The 21125-nt window shown below is 42.8% G+C and overlaps 1 long non-coding RNA gene across 1 annotated transcript in view; it reads left to right on the top strand.

The window, feature by feature from the left end:
• Window positions 1–21125, top strand: part of LOC127623651 (uncharacterized) — a 119100-nt gene that overhangs the window by 67763 nt on the left and 30212 nt on the right. The window lies entirely within an intron of this gene.

The following is a 21125-nucleotide window of genomic DNA, read 5'->3' as shown; positions in this document are numbered from 1 at the left end:
AAATTGGGCCGGTTGATAGGGAGGGTAGAGTCACATGGGGTAACCATATTGGCCCAGTTGCTAGGGAGGGTAGAGTCACATGGGGTAACCATATTGGCCCAGTTGCTAGGGAGGGTAGAGTCACATGGGGTAACCAAATTGGCCCGGTTGCTAGGGAGGGTAGAGTCACATGGGGTAACCAAATTGGGCCAGTTGCTAGGGAGGGTAGAGTCACATGGGGTAACCATATTGGCCCGGTTGCTAGGGAGGGTAGAGTCACATGGGGTAACCATATTGGCCCGGTTTGTCTCATTACACTCAGTCCAGCAAGCAGCCTTTTTATGATCACCTTGACAACTTCCTAGCAACCAGATGGACCTACCCCAGCAACCGTATAGCAAAACACATATCTCTGCACCACAACATCATAGAGACTTCAACTTTGGCTTATTTGACTCTTTATATATCTTGCTGGATAATACTTAGCCACACCCTAGTAACCATTTAGTGCACCCTAGCAACCAAAACCCATTGATTTGCATTAAAATGAGCTTAGATGGATATCTCTGGATTAGAATATCAGAGACTTTGGCTTTGTTGGCTCGTATGACTCAGGCCAGCCTTGTTAGTATCACCTTGGTAACTGCCTAGCAACCAGATGGGGTTACCCTATCAACCAAATAACAAATCACATATCTCTGCACCAGAACATTGTAGAGACTTCTGGGTTCGTTCATTTGACTCAGGCTATGAAGGAGCCTTTTGAGTATCACCTTGGTAACTACCTGGCAACCAGTTGATGTTACCCTAGCAACTAAGTAACAAATCACATATCTCTGCACCAGAACATCATAGAGACTTACAGTTTCGTTCATTTGAATCAGGGTAGCAAGGAGACTTTTGGGTATCACTCTATGTGCCAGGGCGGAGGGTAGGGCTGGGTTGAAATGCTACTTACCCAGCCCCAAATTAGGCTAATTAAACCTCTGAGAGGGATAAAGGTCGACCGGAGATGGCAGTATGACAAAGAGAGAGATTTACGGGCAACTGCCCGACACCTGCGCGTGTGTGTGTGTGTGTGTTTGTCATTTTTAAAAAAAATTTTTTTATTTATTATGAAACTATTATTTATATTGTCAGCCCAGTTCTCTCCACCTCCACCTTTCCACTGACCGCAAGGGGAGAAGGGGCTCCTAGCTGACCGCCTGGAGCGGGAGAACCGATCCCCCTTCCCCGAGAATCCGGCGGGACATTCCATCCAACAGGTGCCGGAGGACTGCCTCCGATCCGCCTGGGGAGGCGCGGCTGTCGTACATTAGAGGGTGGAAGAGTGGCCGAGGGCCAAGCTGTGGCATATAGGAGAACCGGCGAGTAAGTGTTTTTTCTCTCTCTCTCTCCCACTGCTGCTCCGCATTGGCCTTTCCCTCTCTTTTAAATTTTACATAGGGTAGCAAGGACGCTTTTGGGTATGAAGGCCCTATATGGATAAATCCCAGAGATATGGGGCTCTATCTAACACCATCTGTAAATTCGTACATTTCAATACATGTGGGTCACATGGTATGAAGTGTGAGTCACATGGTATGAAGTGTGGGTCACATGGTATGAAGTGTGAGTCACATGGTATGAAGTGTGGGTCACATGGTATGAAGTGTGAGTCACATGGTATGAAGTGTGGGTCACATGGTATGAAGTGTGAGTCACATGGTATGAAGTGTGAGTCACATGGTATGAAGTGTGGGTCACATGGTATGAAGTGTGAGTCACATGGTATGAAGTGTGGGTCACATGGTATGAAGTGTGAGTCACATGGTATGAAGTGTGGGTCACATGGTATGAAGTGTGAGTCACATGGTATGAAGTGTGGGTCACATGGTATGAAGTGTGAGTCACATGGTATGAAGTGTGAGTCACATGGTATGAAGTGTGGGTCACATGGTATGAAGTGTGAGTCACATGGTATGAAGTGTGGGTCACATGGTATGAAGTGTGGGTCACATGGTATGAAGTGTGAGTCACATGGTATGAAATGAGAAATGCACTTTTATTCATTCACATAAAAACAATCATTTCAAAATCTTGATTCATTAGATTCCCAAAATACACTCCTATAGCTAATTATAACAACAAATGAACAGATTACTTCCTTAATATTGATCAATGGCATTTCATCATTATTTATGTGCATCAAAATAAACCATTTCAGCTGGGAAGTCTCTGAATAACCCAGCAGGTTAGTAAAGTTTGCAATACTTCATTCGGACACCAGATGACAGAATTGTTAAACATTTGAAAAGCAGCCTTTAAACCCAGTCTGAGGCGTTTAATGCGCATAACTGCAATAAGAGTGAAGCAGCTTTTATAGACAGTGTACAAACACAACATAAAACCATTTTGCAACCTGATAGGATAAAGGTGCTTTAAACAAGTAGACACCTTCTTCTCAAAACCCAGTAAATATCTTATAGTTTTGTATATTAGAATACACCATTAGAGAGGCAAGAACATGTTTGAAAACCGGTCAATGCAAGCTTCACACGATTTGAGAGGGAACACACTTGCTTCAATGCATTAGGGGGATGCAGTCGTGTAAAAAGGCCTTTTTAAGGTAAAGCACACGTGCATCACCCAGTCGTCTGTTTGAGGTGCGTTTGCACCTTGAAGACACATTTCTGCCATTGTTTGCTCATCTGTATTACATCTGTAAGACGTTTCCCCTCGGGTGTCGAGAAGACATTCAGCAGACTTTATGGTGAATGTAGATCAGATCTTTTGAAGATGTTTAGCAGATGCTAAACAGACCCTGATGGCACATGTGCATCTCCGAGAAGTCTGTTTTAGATCTTTTCATCTGGAAAGCATCACAATCTAATTAACATCTGCTAAACATCTTAAAAACATCTGATTTCCATCATGTTTTTGATCGTAAAATCGGAGCTGAAAGAACAATAAAGGCACGGCTGGAAACGGCCATGACCTCTCCGGTCATGATTTACACAGACAGTCGCATGTTGCTCTGCTTGCCGTCCGTTTTCAAGATAACAGGAAATTTTAGATGTTGGTTGGCATGGCAACATTCTGCATGGTTTGTACCCGCTTGCTGTGGCCGCCTCTGAATGCACATGAAGATACACTTTTCTCGCTTTGCTTGTAACGGGGTCTGACCTTTGTGCTTATCGTTTTTCCACACCAGCTTCCCGCGTACGCATCGTTTCATCTTGAAGGATAACAATAGAGCCAGCCAGGATAAATACTTCCCTTCTGTAGCAGCACAGCGACTAAACGGAAACAGATATGAGCATTGAATTTCTCTCTCTTTCATTTTCACAGATAGCCATCATAGATTTGTCGTCATATCATGTCCTTTTACAGTGTGACTAGATGGTCAGATATCATATATATATATTTACCGTAAAGACAATTAAGCCTATTTGACTGGGAAAACTCCACTAACAAGCTACACATGATTTCATTGGATTTCCAATTTTCCACATGCCAGTACAGGTGTATCAAGAGGTCCTCGCTGCGGACTCCCTTAAAGGGGTCATGACATGAGAAACCAAATTTGCCTTGATCTTTTGGTATATAAGAGGTCTTTGTATCATTAAAACGTCCTGCAAGTTTAATATTTTAAGACGTCCTCCCCATTCTAAACGAATCATTTATTTAATCAAGCTCAAAATACAGCTCGTTCTGGATTCATGGTTAGAAGTGACGTGTCGGTTAGAAGTGACGTACCAGCGTTTGCATATGACCGCCTCCAGCACAAGATAACTACGCTTTAAGCGCCAAGACAACTACGCTCATTTCAGTATCGCCGTGCGCCTCACAAGTGTTCAGTCGATGGACAGCGAGCTCTGACAGAGACTACTTGTGCACAGGAAAATTACGATGCCACACAGATGTGCTGTTCCTGGCTGTGGTCAAACAAAACCTCTGAATAAGCTGCCGAAAGATCCAGACGTCAGGGAAAAATGGATGCAGTTTATTTTTTGCGGACGTCCCAGTCACGGCAGTGTTAACTTAAGCGTTTGTTCTGTACATTTTAAGGATGACTGTTTTGAGAACAAATCTCAATATGATGCTGGCTTTGCCAGAAAACTGTTGCTCAAAGATAAGTCCGTGCCGACTATTCTGGGAACAACGACGACGCAAACTGTAAGTAATCTATTTTAAACTTTAAACTACTTTTTAAAGCGCAATTTCATTCATTATGAATAATCACAGTGTTTTTACTTAGTTTACTTGCATATTGTTCTGGCTGGAGGCGTCAATAATTGATACATAGGCACTGACGTTAGCCAATCATAACAGTGGGCGTTAACACTGAAGTCTTAAATGGAAAACGCCCCCAAAACAGACTGTTTGAATCAGAGGATGAGAAACAGGGTGGGAAAAGGTCATAAATCACTAGATTTTAAAAGTTTTTCTTAAAAAAAAATATATTAATACTATAATTGCACCTAAGGGAACATAATAATACAATAAAAAAAAACATGTCATGACCCCTTTAAGAAAATTGAGAGTTCATGACAAACTTGCTGCAAATTCGCCACTGATCATTTTTATATGCAAATGAGCTTTCGGGAAAATTGTCGATTGTTGCCGAAGGCTAGCCGGAGGTTCACCGCTACATTTGCAGCGAATCAAAAGCGAAGTTTTCATGTGAAAATAACGAAAGTTGGCGGCTAGTTTCGATAATTTTTTAGGGGACTTAGTGGATTAAATCCATGTATTTTAATGGATCAAAACGTTCAGAGCCGTAATATACTGGATGCTTTTAATGCAAACATTTTATTCAGCGTGTTCAGTATGTAGCGCTACTGTGGGGTGGGGGGGGTTCCCACTTTTTCTCCCAATTTGGAACGCCCAATTACCCATGTGCTTTTAAGTCCTCGTGGTGGCGTAGTGACTCGCCTCAATCCGGGTGGCGGAGGACGAATCTCAGTTGCCTCCGTGTCTGAGACCGTCAATCCGCACATCTCATCACGTGACATGTTGAGCGCGTTACCACGGAGACGTAGCACGCGTGGAGGCTTCCCTCTATTCTCCGCGGCATCCATCCACAACTCACCACACGCCCCACCGAGAGTGAGAAACACTAATTGCGACCACGAGGAGGTTACCCCATGTGACTCTACCCTCCCTAGCAACCGGGCCAATTTGGTTGCTAAGGAGAAGTGTCTGGAGTCACTCAGCATGTGTTTAGTCTCTAAACCTTACATTTTGGACAGCAAACATAATGGATAAATAAAAATGTGATTAGTTATTTCCAAAACTAAGTTATGTGGATTATGGATAACACATACATTGCTATAAAATATGACCTACATAAGATGACGAAAATAAAAATAGTCTTTATGTATCCTGCAACGGTCCATTACGATACGGCTCAAGTAGAGAGATAAACATTGCATACATCCAGTCTTTAAAATAAACACCAAACTTTGAAACTGCCCGAGAGAAAATAACATTTATTATATGGATGAAGTTAAACATTAAAGCTTATACAGACACAGATGTCTACCTGCAGAATTAAAAATACTAACTTTTATACCCCGAGGGGCCATCGGGTCGGGGCCGTTGTTGCAAGACGCTTCTCGCCGAGGCGTGGCGGGGTCCCGGGGCCATTCCGTTCCAGAGATGTGGCCGTCTAAAGCTTCATCCTCCGGTGAGGGTGCAATTATAGTTATGTATCTCGGAGATCCAGAGGGTCAAAGAGAGGAGGTCTCGGGTAGTCCTTTCGAACGTGCCCATTCCCGAGGTCGTAGGCCACCGGGTTCCCGAGATACGGGCATTTGACCCCTACGTAGCCCATTGACTTCCATTGTAAAGTGTCCACAGCGTGGTTGGGTGGTTTTCGTGCCGTATCTCCGGGTCCCGGTGTGCTAGAGCGGTGGGGCAGGTGTCGTTGGAAAGGTCCGGATGAGCCCCCGTCGAACAAGACCGGCCCCGACCCCAAGTTCGATCCTGTTCGAGAGAGAGGTCGGGCAGAAAGGGTGGTTCTTTCCAGGGCCGTGTCTCCACGCCTGGGTGGACTAGAGAGCTTCGGCCGGTGTCGTCGGAAAGGTCTCGGGCAGCCCTTTTGAAGGAGACCGGCCCAGAGTACGAGTTCGGTTCTGTTCGTGAGAGAGGTCGGGCGGAATTGCTGTTTATTCCCGGGGCCGCATGCTCATTGGAAAGGTCTCGGGCAGCCCTATCGAACGAGCCTGGCCACGAGGTCGTATGCCGCCGGGTTCCCGAGATATGGGCGTTTGACCTCTACGGAGCCCATTGACTTCCATTGTAAAGTGTCCACAGTTGTGTGTGGGTGGTTTTTGTGCCGTATCTCTGGGTCCCGGTGACCTAGAGAGGTGGGGCAGGTGTCGTTGGAAAGGTCCGGATGACCCCAATCTCGATCCTGTTCGGGAGAGAGGTTGGGCAGAAAGGGTGGTTCTTTCCAGGGCCGTGTCTCCACGCCTGGGTGGACTAGAGAGCTTCGGCCGGTGTCGTCGGAAAGGTCTCGGGCAGCCCTTTTGAAAGAGACTGGTCCAGAGTATGAGTTTGGTTCTGTTCGTGAGAGAGGTCGGGCGGAATTGCTGTTTATTCCCGGGGCCGCATGCTCATTCAAAAGGTCTCGAGCAGCCCTATCGAACGAGCCTGGCCACGAGGTCGTAGGCCGCCGGGTTCCTGAGATACGGGCGTTTGACCTCTATGGAGCCCATTGACTTCCATTGTAAAGTGTCCACAGTTGTGTGTGGGTGGTTTTTGTGCCGTATCTCTGGGTCCCGGTGACCTAGAGAGGTGGGGCAGGTGTCGTTGGAAAGGTCCGGATGACCCCAATCTCGATCCGGTTCGGGAGAGAGGTCGGGCAGAATGGGTGGTTCTTCCCAGGGCCGTGTCTCCGCGCCTGGGTGGACTAGAGAACTGGGGCTGGTGTTGTCGGAAAGGTCTCGGGCAGCCCTTTTAAAGGAGACCGGCCCCGAGTACGAGTTCGGTTCTGTTCGGGAGAGAAGTCGGGCAGAATTGTTGTTTATACCCGGGGCCATGTCTCCGCGCCCGGGTGTGGTTCTGAGGCAGGCCTGCATGCTCATTCGAAAGGTCTTGGGTAGCCCTTTCGAACGAGCCCAGCCACAAGGTCGTAGGCCATGGGGTTCACGAGATACGGGCGTATGACATCTACGGAGCCCATTGACTTCCATTGTAAAGAGTCCACAGAGTGGGCAGGTGGTTTCCGTGCCGTATCTTCGGATCCCGGTGGGCTAGAGAGGTGGGGCATGTGTCGTTGGAAAGGTAACCACTAGGCTATGACCTGTTAAAGAAAATTGCATATAGGCTATATGCTGTACTGACAACACTAAATAACATAATAATATAAAGAGAATCAAATGTAATATGTACAGTCAGAAGTTTACACACACTTTGTTTTTGGCAGCATTGCCTTTAAATTGTTTAACATGGGTCAAATGTTTTGGGTATCCTTCCACAAGCTTCTCACAATAAGTTGCTGGAATTTTGGCCCATTCCTCCAGACAGAACTGGTGTAACTGAGTCAGGTTTGTTGGCCTCCTTGCTCACACACGCTTTTTCAGTTCTGCCCACAAATGTTCTATTGGATTGAGGTCAAGACTTTGTGATGCCCACTCCAATATCTTAACTTTAATATCCTTAAGCCATTTTGCCACAGCTTTGGAGGTATGCTTGGGGTCATTGTCCATTTGGAAGACCCATTTGCGACCAAGTTTTAACTTCCTGTCTGATGTCTTGAGATGTTGCTTCAATATATCCACATAATGTTCCTTCCTCATGATGCATCTATTTAGTGAAGTGCACCAGTCCCTCCTGCAGCAAACACCCCCACAACATGATGCTGCACCCCCATGCTTCACTGTTGGGATGCTGTTCTCCTCCAAACATCACAATTGTGTCATCAGACCAGAGGACATTTCTCCAAAAGTCAGATCTTTGTCCTCATGTGCACTTGCAAACTGTATTCTGGCTTTTATATGGTGGTTTTGGAGCAGCGGCTTCTCCCTTGCTGAGCCTTTCAGGTGATGTACATATAGGACTCGTTTTGCTGTGGATCTAGATACTCGTCCACCTGTTTCCTCCAGCATCTTCACAAGGTCCTTTGCTGTTGTTCTGGGATTGATTTGCACTTTTCACACCAAACTACGTTCATCTATAGGAGACAGAATGCATGTCCTTCTTGAATGGTGTGATGGCTGCGTGATCTCTTGGAGGGCTCCAGACTGTGACTAAAATGGTCATTAATGTGACCAAAAATGATTGATTGCGACAATAATATATATATATATATCTTCTCAACAATATATTCTGTTTATTAAACCTCAGATTAATGGGTTATCAGCTGTCTTCCTTATCTTGTTTCTAAACAGCAATCTAAATCGAGCAATTCTGTGATTTGGCGACTAAAAACAGCCATTGGCTCCTTAATGTTTCAGTTTAGGAGCCAATGGCTCTAACATAATTTTTTTTAGTCTGGAGCCCTGACATGGTGTTTATACTTGTGTACATTGTTTGTACAGTTGTACGTGGTACTTTCAGGTCCTAAGGACGAACCGGACTTGTGGAGGTCCACAATTGTTTTCTGAGGTCTTGGCTTTTGGTTTTCCCTTTATGTTAAGCATGAGTTTGAATGTAGGCCTTAAAATACATCCACAGGTACACCTCCAATTCAGTACACCTCCTATCAGAAGCTTATTAGCTAATTGTCTAAAGGCTTGACATCATTTTCTGGAAATTTTCAAGCTGTTTAAAGGCACAGTTAATTTAATGTAAACTTCTGACCCACTGGAATTGTGATTATAGTCAATTAAAAGTGACACAATCGGTCTGTAAGCAATTGTTGGAAAATTTGTCATGTCACGCACAAAGTAGATGTCCTAAACGACTTGCCGAAACTGTAGTTTGCTAATATTAAATCTGTGGAATGGTAAAAAAAAAAAACATTGTTTTAATGACTTTAACCTAAGTGTATATAAACGTATGACTTCAACTCCAGCTGTGGTCATGCACATTAAGAACAACCATGCCATGAAAATCAACTACGTAGTGGATTAAATCCACTATGTCATCACGCTACACCCAAGTCTTCAATTTGGGGCTTCAAAGAGATGCTAATACACATGCCTGTATATGTGAACACGTGGAAAGCGTGATCTAAAGTTGCCCGGCTGTTTTTAAACCCTTATGGGCACTTGTGAGGTATGCTGTTGTAAATAAAATAAGATAAGAGTCAGCTATGATAAGACTATCAAATGATGCAGAGCTAATTAAAAATTCCACACCATTTGCCGCAAGGCTAGCAAGCAGGGAATATAGAGGAAAACTCAAGGCCTCTATAAACAGACTCTGTTAGTGTCTGTGTGCTTTGCATGTATATTTTAAGTACTGTGCTTGAGGGTTAACAGTGCAAAAGTACATACTGGTCATTTGGTCAAAGAGCACAAATGTTTCTGGTATTCCAGTTCTATCAAATGGTGAATGTGTTACAGAATTAATTGGATTGAGGATATGTTGTGTCACCTGAAGGCTAGGTATCAAGCACTGCATTCTAGGCCTGTAGTCATCATTATGGTCCCTATTTTAAGTGCGCGATGCGATGTGACATACACACAAAGTCAGAGGGCATGTCCATGAAGCGTTGATATTTCTGTGCAAGCATGCGCCAAGTCTAGGTGCAAGTGCAGGTCTCCAGACTAAAATAAAATTACTAAGGAGCCATCCATCCATCCATCCATCTTCAACCGCTTATCCGAAGTCGGGTCGCGGGGGCAGCTGCTCCAGCAGGGGGCCCCAAACTTCCCTATCCCGAGCCACATTAACCAGCTCTGACTGGGGGACCCCGAGGCGTTCCCAGGCCAGTGTGGAGATGTAATCTCTCCACCTAATCCTGGGTCGAACGAACCTTAATGGACCCCTCCAAGAGATGTCATCAGATCTACTTTATATTTGTTTATCGCAATATAAAGGCCTTGGCGATGCTAAATTGCAAAGCGTTTGAGTTTTCTTTGAACGGCGTGTCCGTGGCGGCCGGAAAAAGTTTTATGTTTCACCAAGAAACAGGTTGTTATAACTCATATATGCAATGTCCATTCTGCCCCAAACTTCACACGTTTGATAAGAGTCCTGCCCTTGAACACATCTATATGTCAATATTCAGTTATAGTCATAGCACCACCTACTGGCAACAGGAAATGACATGTTTTACTCTGTGATACACTATTAACATCATTCAAGTGCTAAAAAATTGGATTGACATTCCCCTGGCACAGTAGCCCCAACGTGTATCAGTGTGCTTTTATATTTACCATAGTGCAGAACATATGTTGTTATTTTCCACGTATCATCCACGGATAATGGCGAGACACGTATCATTAGTAAGCTGATGATCTAAGCTGTCCAAAGACATGCCAATATTTCCCTCCCGACCAATCAGAGCCTGAGATAATCATCATTATTATTACTTGAGTATGTGCGCAATTGGGTGTCAATGCGAGGCCTGTAACGCGCGCTCACGTGAGACGCACTTCGTATTGCCGAAGCGCTTCCAGACGCACACGCAGACGCACACTTTATTTTATAGTTTATTATTTATCTCAATATGGCTCCAACCTGTTTGGGAATCCTTGTGAGTGCTGTTGTCATGTATACCAAATAGTAAATGTAGGATTTTTGGTGTAATGTTCTTTGTAATAGCTTGTTTTTGTATTTTGGATAACCCGGGACCTTGGAGACACTAAATGGCCACTTTGACTCCCTTCGGTTTCATAGTAATACCTTTTGAATAGTAAATCATAGAGACATTTCAGTGTTTGCTGCCATCTGGTGAAATCAAATAAAACTCACCATATATAAAAAGAGCACACGGGGCTTGAGTTATGCACTTTCAAAAACATAATTCAAAGAAATAGGCACCTATTTTTTGTGTATTTTACAGTAGTTTGAACACATTAACAATTATTAATTATTGATAATTATTAATTATACAATAATTAAGTTTCTTTTAAAATGAGACCAAAATTGTACATTTACTTCACTGTATGTGGGTAAGAGGAGTCTTCAGATTTGGGTATGTCAGTTTCAGGCGGAATTACCCCAAAAAAACAAACAGGTTACTGTATTAATGTTACTATTTATTTATAATTAAACACATTAAAAATATTGAATTAATACATTAATTAATAAATGTTATTAGTGTACATTTTGTTATTAATATTATTGGTTTGATAGTAACATTAAAAAAGCATTGCCTCATTAAGTAGCTTCAAAGTAGCTAGCTACTTTGTGATAGGAACTTGTAGTGTAGCTAACTACTTTCTCAAAAGAGTAGCTTAACTGTAGCTTAACTACTTAAAATTATGAGTAGCTTGTAGCCTGTCAAACACTGCATAATTTCTGTACTGCGTCCTTGAGCTTTAGAAAGGCACTATACAAAATAAAAGTATAATTATTGTCGTTATGAATCATATTAACCTATTCAGGGCATTTTGGTGCCCTGGGCAAGATCGCGATTGTCTGTGAGTACGCAGACACAGTATTGTATATACTTTCCTCCCCGGTGGCATCCTAAACAACCGTCTAGTTTGCCTATTTCTAAAAACGGCCTAAATCTACTGACACAAATCATAGCTAGTTTTAAAAGTGATTGATAACGCCACTTCATTGCCATACAATAGCTGCACCCAAACGCAGCGCAAACACTCCCACCCATGCCAACATTGGGTAAGAAGCAGGGCACGGTCGCTGCATGTAGCGCGGTCATGAAAATTGAGGTTAGCTGTATTTATATGCATCTGTATATACATACTCTGGGTGTGTACGTGAGGGCAAGCGTTTCTAGGGCCTGCTAAAGAAATGGATTAAGCTATTGTTAAGAAACACAAATGAACTACAAGGGCACGTGAAACTGGTCAACTACTTTCATGGCGGAGCAACAGTTCAAGAGAATCACTGATTTCTGGGAAAGCTGGATGTTGAATAGAGAAGTACTTACACACTACTAAAAATCATGAATAGAAAAGTCCTGGAAGTGTCTTTAGTGTGCGGAGTAGCCTTTAAATAAACACTGAGGTTGAGCTGAATTACTCTTGAGTGTTGAAAGATCAAGAGTGACATTTAACCACATGCAATGAGTGATCTCGCTCCGACCCTCGTTCAACGACTTTAGACAGGACGATCAGATTATCTCTCTTCAACCGCTTAGAGTTGTCGTAGGTCAGAGACACTTGCGGTCTGGTCTGCCGACATAATCACACTTGTTTGAGAATTTGGTTGCTAACACGACAAATCAGAATGCGGTCGTTGAAGTGATCAAAGCTGTCGTCAGGGGACTTTAATTCACAAGGTTTTGCATTTTATAATGAGCTGATTTTTGGGAGTTATCAGCATATTGGTGTGCAGGTACAGCCGTGGCCAAACGTATTTCTTTTAGATTTGTAGATGTTTCTATGGTATACTTGAAAACAATGATAAGCATTTCATGAGTTTTAAAGGCTTTTATTGGCAAAAACATTCAATATATGCAAAGAGTCGATATTTACAGTGTTGACCCTTGTACTGCATCACCTCTGCAGTTCACTCTGGCATGCTGGATATCAGCTTCTGGACCAAATCCTGACTGATGCCGATCCATTCTTGCCTTATTAGTGCTCGGAGTTGATCACAATTTTTGGGCTTCTGCTTGTCCACCCCCCTTTTGAGGATTGACCACAGGTTCTCTTTGGGATTAAGATCCGGGGAGTCGTCTGGCCACGGATCCAAAATATCAATGATCTCTGATCCACTTCATTATCACTCTTGCCTTGTGACATGGTGCTCCATCATGCTGGAAAATGCACGGATCATCACCAAATTGTTCCTGGATCGTTGGAGGAGGAGGAGGAGGAGGAGGAGAAGAAGATGAAGGAGGAGGAGAAGAAGGACGAGGAAGAGGAGATGGAGAAGAAAAAAAGAAGGTGGATAAATGAGGAGGAGAAGAAGGAGAAGGATGATGAGGAGAGGGAGAAGGAGAAGAAAAAGAAGGTGGACAAATGACGACGAGGAGGAGAAGAAGAAGAAGAAGAAGAAAACCAACAGATACAATAGGGGCTACGACCTCTTTGAGGTGCCTAATAATTCAGAAAGGGAACCAGACTTGGTGAATATAAATCTTAGCCGATAGCAACAGTAGAGACTCCATCACTTCAAATAAACAATTCTTCTCCGAATCTGGCCTTCAGCTACAGCAGGTCACTCATTCAGAGCTGATTCAGGAAATAAAGCATATTTATTCCGCAGCAAGGATCTGAGACGGGCGTATGATAGACAAGGAAGAAGACTCTTCTTTTATCCGGTTGGAATGAAATGTCCAGATTGCCACAGCTGCCCTTTACTATCTGTCAGACTAAATCAAGTTCAGCTTTGTTTGTTTAATTTCAGCTGCGTTCACTTCATCTGTCTCTCCTGTGGGTGTATGCGCACAAACTGTGTGTGTATTGCATGTTAATAAAGTGGTGCACAGCACAATTTGCTGTTCCTGAGAAATAGTTCATTGCGCTAAGACGTTTCAAAACCACGTCTATTTTCAGCGCAAAGTCTAAAATCAGTTCCTGCACTTGCAGTTTGGAGATTCCACCAGCAGGTGGTGATAATGCACAATAGAACGCAAGTTCCTATTTCTATATTTCTAATTCATTGCATACAGTTCATTTACACGACCAACTTTTCTGAATGTGCTGTCTTTGTTTACATCGCTGGTGTTTGAGGGAATGGACTATATAATAGGATGCAGATGCTGCAATAACCGGAGAAGAACCTCAGAATTAAATGGCACTTGATCCGGCCAATTATCGCTTCGTGTGCATGCAATTTTGCCAAACACACAAGTGTCTAGACTTAGCGCATGCTTGCATGAAAATACCAAACCTGTATGGCCATGCCCATTGACTTTGCGTGTATGACTTATGGCATAGCGTTGCGCTTAGCATTAGCACAAATCAAGAAATGCACGTTTATTTGACATTTTAAATAATTGCGTTTGTGCTTTTGACATTAAACGGTGAAGAGGCATGTGCACAACACCAGATAAGCCAGTAAGAATGCCGGTTAAATTGGTCATGAGAAATATAATTTTTTTGACATATAAGAGGTCATTAAACTATAAAAACACACTGTATGTTTCAGAACTGGGTCATTGCCAGGGCATCGCTATGTGGTTGCTAATTTGTTCTGGGTCATTGCCAGGTCATTGCTATGGGGTTACAAGGGTATCTGGGTCGTTGCCACGGCATTGCTGTGTGGTTGCTAAGGTGTTCTGGGTTATTGTCATGGTATTGCTATGGGGTTTCTAAGGTGTTCTGTGTCATTGCCAGGTCATTGCTATGGGGTTACTAAGGTGTTTTGGGTCATTTCCATGGTATTGTAATGGAGTTTCTAGGGTGTCTGGCCCCTTGCCAGAGCATCGCTATGTGGTTACTAAGGTGTTTTGGATCATTACCAGGGTATTGTAATGGGGTTGCTAAGGTATTCTGGGTCATTGCCATGGTATTGCTATGGGGTTGCTAAGGTATTCTGGGTCATTGTCATTGTATTGCTCTGGGGTTGCTAGGGTGTCTGGGTCATTGCCAGAGCATTGCTTTGTGGTTGCTAATTTGTTCTGGGTCATTACCATGGTATTTCTCTGGGGTTGCTAAGGTATTCTGGGTCATTGCCATGGTATTGCTATGGGGTTGCTAAGGTATTCTGGGTCATTGCCATAGTATTGCTCTGGGGTTGCTAGGGTATCTGTGTCATTGCCATGGTATTGCTATGAGGTTTCTAAGGTGTTCTGGGTCATTGCCAGGTCATTGCTATGTGGTTGCAAGGGTGTTCTGGGCCCTTGCCAGGGCATCGCTATGGGGTTACTAAGGTGTTTTGGGTCATTTCATGGTATTGTAATGGGGTTGCTAGGGTGTCTGGGTCATTGCCAGAGCATTGCTATGGGGTTGCTAAGGTATTCTGGGTCATTGCCATAGTATTGCTCTGGGGTTGTTAGGGTACCTGTGTCATTGCCATGGTATTGCTATGAGGTTTCTAAGGTGTTCTGGGTCATTGCCAGGTCATTGCTATGGGGTTGCAAGGGTGTTCTGGGCCCTTGCCAGGGCATCGCTATGGGGTTACTAAGGTGTTTTGGGTCATTTCATGGTATTGTAATGGGGTTGCTAGGGTGTCTGGGTCATTGCCAGAGCATTGCTGTGTGGTTGCTAATTTGTTCTGGGTCATTGCCATGGTATTGCTCTGGGGTTGCTAGGGTGTTCTGGGTCATTGCCAGGTGCCAACTTTGTCAATCAGACTCAGTCTCTTCCTGAATAAGCAGCAATGTGCTGCAGACTTTACGGCAATATTCAAAAGTCTGGCTATGCGAGACAAGGGATGTGATTGTTCTATAGGAATCTCTTCTATAGTGTTGATTTTAGTAACATGTCCTACCTGGCTAAATCATCATCTGATGTTTCCAGCAGCGATACAGTAGTTCATCACACATAATCATACGCACAGTACTGTGAGTTTGCAAACCACTCATCTGTCATTTCATGAAGCATGAGGTGATTAGCCCATCCATCAGCACTCAAATATTCAACACAAAGAGCTAATCTGCTGTGGTGTCATTGAGGGCCATGAGCGTTACCCTGTGGCCTCATATTCATTTCCTGTGGTAAAGTGAACTGAAGTGCCTGGAGATGTGGACCAATGGCTTATTAAACTCAAAATGAAAATTCTGTCATCATTGGAGGAATCATATGTGAGTGGTTAACTTTTCACAACTAGCGTATGTTTTAATCTGGACTGGCTCTGTTTTTTTTATAGTGTAATCCTGAATAATATATCAGACCTGTACACGAGTCTCTCTTTTCGCTTGATGTGTGGTTAAACTGTCAGTGAGTCATAATTTCCAAACCTGGGCTCAATAAATGGGCGTTCGTGTGCTAGCTCAGTCTTCATGCATTTGAATTGCAAATCAGCTGCTGTCTCTCTGCATATACTCTCTCATGCACATTTCACCTCAGCTCCGAACTTTTTGCCCTTTAACCATATATTGTGCTTGCTAATGCTGCTTACCTTGGTGGTGACCGCATGGAATTAACTCTCTTAATTCGCTTTGCAAGGGCTGTAGATTCCAGTGTGCTCTTCATAGATCATTTAGGCCTGAAACGTGCTCTATGCAAGGATGTAAATGAAATTGCTAGGCGAGTTTGATTTTCTGTGTCGTTGAGTTGCAATCTTGGCATTGTTGCATGGGCTGCAATAGCGACAATAGCATACACTTTCTTCTTTCATAGTTTAACGGTGAGTTAGTTAAAATTTCTCAAACTTTCGATGTTTATACAGCAGCTACCTCAACTATCACTCATTCAGTTTAATTGGCATTGTTGTGTGGTTGCTATGGTGTTCTGGGCCATTTCCAGGGTATTGTTATGGGGTTGCTAAGGTGTTCTGGGTCATTGCCAGGGCATTGCTGTGTGGTTGCTAACGTGTTCTAGGTAATTTACTGGGTATTGTTATGGGGTTTCTAGGGTGTCTGGGCCCTTGCCAGGGCATCGCTATGTGGTTGCTAAGGTGTTTTGGGTCATTTCCAGGGTATTGTAATGGGGTTGCTAAGGTGTTCTGGGTCATTGCCAGGGCATTGCTGTGTGGTTGCTAACGTGTTCTAGGTAATTTACTGGGTATTGTTATGGGGTTCCTAGGGTGTCTGGGCCATTGCCAGGGCATCGCTGTGTGGTTGCCAAGATGTTTTGGTTAATTCCATGATATTGTAATGGGGTTGCTAGGGTGTCTGGGTCATTGGCAGAGCATTGCTGTGTGGATGCTAATTTGTTCTGGTTCATTGCCTTGGTATTGCTATGGGGTTGCTAAGGTGTTCTGGGTCATTGCCAGGTCATTGCTATGGGGTTACAAGTGTATCTGGGTAGTTTGCCATGGCATTGCTATGGGGTTGCTAAGGTGTTCTGGATCATTGCCAGGTCATTGCTATGGGGTTGCAAGTGTATCTGGGTAGTTTGCCATGGTATTGCTGTGTGGTTGCTAAGGTGTTCTGGGTCATTGCCAGGTCATTGCTACAGGGTTGCTAAGGAGTTCTGTGTCATTGCCATGGTATTGCTATGGGGTTTCTAAGGTGTTCTGGGTTATTGTCATGGTATTGCTATGGGGTTGTTAGGGTGTCTGGGTTGTTGCCAGTGCATCGCTATGTGGTTGCTAAGGTGTTCTGGGTCATTTCCAGGGTATTGTGATGGGGTTGCTAGGGTGTCTGAGTCAAATGCCAGGGCATTGCTATGTGGTTGCTAAGGTGTTCTGGGTCATTATTAGGGTTTTCTGGGTCTTTGCTAGGACATTGCTATGTGGTTGCTAAGGTGTTCTGGATCATTATTAGGGTTTTCTGGATCTTTGACAGTGCATTGCTGTATGGTTGCTAAGGTGTTCTGGATCATTATTAGGGTTTTCTGGGTCTTTGTCAGTGCATTGCTGTATGGTTGCTAAGGTGTTCTGGGTCATTATTAGTGTTTTCTGGGTCGTAGCCAGTGCATTGCTATGTTGTTGTGGTTCTGGATCATCGCCAGGGCATTGCTTTGTGGTTGCTAGAATGTTTGAGGTCTTCTGGGTCATTGTCAAGGTCTTGCTATGTGGTTGCTAAGGTGCTCAACAGAAATAGGGACATATACTTTAGCAAACATTACTAATTGATTGATTGATTAAATTTTAAATAAACATTTTGTTCCCTCTATTTAACCTTCCCCCTCCTCAACAGGTGACAGCGTGTAATCGTTTGAAAATCTTTATGTGATTTAATAGATCTGAATGAAACAACACGTGTGAGTTCAGGCATATCGGTGCTCTGCAGGAAGACCTACAAATAGATATTTTGACATTCAGCTCTGTGTTATTAATTCATAAATGTCACTGATGATCACTGACTGCAGAATAATGTCATATGTTTAGAGGATTTAGTCATGACCATTGGGAAAATTACAGTTTTATTCAGCTCCTGCAGTTTTTCTATGCTGCTTTGCAAACGGCTCCATATCTCATGTGACCTGCTGAACTTGGAAAGCCGTTATTAAAAGCACCATTCCTTTACAATATAGTCCAATGTCATTTATGTACAGGATGCTTTTCAAATGTAAATGGAGTTGACTTATATCTGGGTCAAAAAATGTGTGTCTCAGGATACTTTGTTTACGAAGACAGAGTGAACATTAAATGCAATACTATATAATGAGTAAAAGGTAAAAAAGTCACGTATTGCTTAAGGGATGATAGTAAATGATTTGGGCACACTAATTGCTCACATTATTCATGTATGGAAACATTGGAATTAATTTACTTTCCCATTAATGAAGCATGAATTATTCACTAAAAATTAAATCTGAGGTATCTCAGAGAATCGTGGGGAGTTTAGCGACTTTAGCGATTTCTGCAAAACAGGAAGTAGGATACCCGCCAACACCATAATGAGCACAAGACCCCGTCTCATGTTGTGTGTGTGGTCTGTGACCCCAACAACTGGCATCATTATTCAGACAGAATCTGAACATGTGTCTGATGTCTCAGTTCATTATAATGTGGAAATCGAGTGAACAACGCCTCTCTGGGGTGGGGTGTATCTTGCGTCCCGCGTGGTCATCCCCGCCTTCCGAGCAGAGAAAACGAGCCGCCGCGTTATGTAGAACAGACCACAAAACGGCGCCACGATATGCAGAAAAGGACAGCGAAAACCCCCCCTCAACAACTTTTGGCTCAACATCTTTTGGGCCAGTTCTTATGTAAAATCCCGGGCCGATTTCTCTTCCCAGTCCAGCCTTGCTGTACATAGTCTATAAAGGAATCATTGGTGCATTTGATCTGTGATTTAACAGTGCCGTCAAACATTTCCTGAATGTATTCATCAATTATTCCGGTCTGCACTCTGCTACAAACAAATGAATTGTTTTGTTCACTTAAAAGATAATCAATACACATGGTATGCCACAATAGTTTCCATTGTATTATCAGAATTATTCAATTATTAATGTGGTGCAAGAGGCCATCAGCTGTAATGTCTCTCTGGAAATCATGGCTCACAATATCATACATGGTATATCTGATGACCTACAACATTTGTTCGAATATACAGTATAAAGACAAAACATACTTGACCTTCCATTTCCAGTGTGATGAATGAACCATGTATAATAACAACAACATCTCTAATTTGATTCATCGTCTCATCAGACTGACCTAAAGTCCAAATATTTTTCACACAAAATTGGATTTGACAAGGAAATAACAGTTTTCCTTGAGATGATAACTGGATGCAACACATGCAACAATACAAGGTGTATGCAGTATGCAAGTGTGCAGTATGCATGTATGCAAGTGTGCAGTATGCATGTATGCAAGTATGCATTATGCATGTATGCAGTATGCAAGTATGCATGTATGCAAGTATGAGTATGCATGTATGCAGTATGCAAGTATGCAGTATGCAAGTATGCATATATGCAAGTATGAGTATGCATGTATGCAAGTGTGCAGTATGCAAGTATGAGTATGCATGTATGCAAGTGCAGTATGCAAGTATGCAGTATGCAAGTGTGCAGTATGCAAGTATGAGTATGCAGTATGCAGTATGCAAGTATGCAGTATGCAAGTATGCATGTATGCAAGTATGAGTATGCATGTATGCAAGTGTGCAGTATGCAAGTATGAGTATGCATGTATGCAAGTATGAGTATGCAGTATGCAAGTATGCATGTATGCAAGTATTCCACTCTGGACAAAGCTCATCTTGACTCCGCCAAAGAGAATAATGATGTTTTAACAGTATTCTGCGCACGCGAAAACTCCTAAACCTGCGTTTCTATTAAAATTAAATAAATAAACAAACAAACGGTGAAAAGAGTGACAATCAAACCCGACAGCATTCCCAATCAACCGGAAATAATGCCTCGGGAGCAGAGAAACTGAAAGTGCAAATTAGCCTACTTATCGTTTATTTATTCAGAATACCTGCATGCAGTGAGGTCATACCATAATTGTGTAGCATATACTGTTTGAAGCATTTATGATGGAAAACTGATCCACACGCAGCCTTTAAAAAAACACTCAATAAACAGGAATCCCATTCCGAGCAGAGCCGGCCTCATCAGGTATAAGCTGGACTGTTTTTTTACTCTAAGGGATTCTGTGTTCTTCACTAGCTAATTTATTCATCTCCCTGAGATGTCAGTGTGTTTGTGTAACTAACAATGCTAAATCTCCATTCACCACGCATAAATAAGTGCCTTCACTTGAGCGAGGCAGGGCGACTTCATGACGAGAAGTAAATTGTATCCAGTGCTTCTGAAGACCTCAGTACCGCACTGAAATACCAATCAGATCTCATTCTGTCTGTGAGTGTCAGGGGTTCGGCGACTGCTGTGAGAATAATAGATAATCCAGAGCACATGCACAGAGCATCTGACATTCACTACAGCAATGAAGCCCTGCGTACAACAATGACTGCTTAGTGTTCAGACTATGTAGTGGCTACTGTATAGTCCCTATCATTTCTAAAACATTGTATGTGAAGAAGAACACATCATGCAATGATAAACATTTCAACAATAGCATGCTACATTGTTAATGTTGTCAAATTGTTGTTTTGCAATTTTAATACAAATGTGTGAAAATATCGTAACTTTTGGCAGTCTGATAATAGCTAGATGCTAAAATTCATGCTTAATACTACTTCATCATAGGGCGGGGCGATATGGCAAAACATATTATCAAGATATTCTTTTTCATATCATTCGATATCGATATTTATCGCGATATTCAATCACATTTCCACATTTTTTTGAATTTCCAAAAATAGAAAGCTAAATCATAAACAGTCTAAAACGGCGCTGGGGGTCAGACACAGCCGATGCAGTGATGTCTGAGGGATCTCCTGTGGAAATATTATTGTAATATTACAATATTTTATAGAGTTTATCAATTGAGTGCAGTTGGATATGAATGTTATAAGATGATCTGTTCATTTTCAATCATAATGAAGGTATATATTAGGGCTGGGCAATAAAATGATATCAATATTTATCGCGATAAATAACTCCACGATATCGACGATAAGCTTTTGAGTAAATTTCAACATAATCTAGACATGCATG

Source organism: Xyrauchen texanus, chromosome 30 (genome assembly GCF_025860055.1).
Source record: "Xyrauchen texanus isolate HMW12.3.18 chromosome 30, RBS_HiC_50CHRs, whole genome shotgun sequence".
Classification (NCBI taxonomy): domain Eukaryota; kingdom Metazoa; phylum Chordata; class Actinopteri; order Cypriniformes; family Catostomidae; genus Xyrauchen; species Xyrauchen texanus.
This window is presented reverse-complemented; position numbering and strand designations above follow the sequence as displayed.